The sequence below is a fragment of the Cervus canadensis genome, chromosome 20 (assembly GCF_019320065.1).
Source record: "Cervus canadensis isolate Bull #8, Minnesota chromosome 20, ASM1932006v1, whole genome shotgun sequence".
Classification (NCBI taxonomy): Eukaryota; Metazoa; Chordata; class Mammalia; order Artiodactyla; family Cervidae; genus Cervus; species Cervus canadensis.
The window spans coordinates 16,610,209-16,611,285 of NC_057405.1; the positions used below are offsets into that span (position 1 = coordinate 16,610,209).

The following is a 1,077-nucleotide window of genomic DNA, read 5'->3' on the forward strand; positions in this document are numbered from 1 at the left end:
CTAGTGGATGATGGGTAAATTATTTTTACTTTCTGTCTTTTCAAATTTTCCTCAACATGCGTTTTTTTTTTCCATTTATAATCAGAAAAACATCTCTCACTTGCCAGTTGTCAGAGTAAAGCAAGAGAACAGATCTGGGAGGTTGAAGACAAAGTGGAATCAAGGCTTGTTATGTAAGACAAAGAAGGAAAACTAGGTTAGCTTTTAAGAGCGGGTCTCCCTGCAGATGGTTGGGTGTGAAGAATGCTTCACCCATGCTGTTCTCCCTTAGCGCACTGACTGCTAGGCCAGGTTAGGATGAGGAGGCTTTTTACTCCACCTCAGTCCTCGCCCCTCATGAGGTAGATGCTGTGGCTTTGATGACTTCATACTGCTTTTGTGTCAGTAACCCTTCTGTTATGCTTTTACTGTCTTCAACTTTGGGCAACACAATTGAAAAGTAGCCTTCAGTGGATGGCTTCTCTTGAAGAATAGGTGGTTTATGGAGAACATTTTCCCTCACTTCCACCAACTCTAACACAGTTAGATATGGTATATTCTTCTTCATCTGAGCAGTAAATCTGACAAAGAGGTGCCAGTTCTGTTAGAAACTGTGCCTATGGCTTAAATTTCCCAGGCTTTGTTTTGAAGTTTGCACAGATTTGATAAGAAATGCTTTTCATTGTTTATCCACATTGAAGAACTGGGTGAGACCCTGCAAGGTGATGACACATATTCGGTTCCAGTGCTGTTGTATGCAGTGGGCCTCCCCTGGCTTTCTTTCACATCCGCCTTGGACCAGCAAGTAAAGTGACAATCTTTACACAGAGGCTCAGCAGTGTGGGGCTCGGTTGTCATGGTGACCTGGGGTGCGGCAAACCCCGCCCTCCTGGACCTGGACACTTCCTTCTGTTTCCAGGGGGGATTCCTGGTGGCTCAGATGGTAAAGCGTCTGCCTGCAATGCAGGAGACCTGGGTTTGATCCCTGGGTCAGGAAGATCCCCTGGAGAAGGAAACGGGGCAACCTACTCCAGTACTCTTGCCTGGAAAATTCCATGGATGGAGGAACCTGGTGGGCTATAGTCCATGGGGCCGCAA

General features: G+C 46.3%; 1 pseudogene; it reads right to left on the bottom strand.

The window, feature by feature from the left end:
- Window positions 1-334: 334 nt before the first annotated feature.
- On the bottom strand, window positions 335-837 carry LOC122422544 (annotated as a pseudogene).
- Between the last annotated feature and the right edge of the window lie 240 nt (window positions 838-1,077).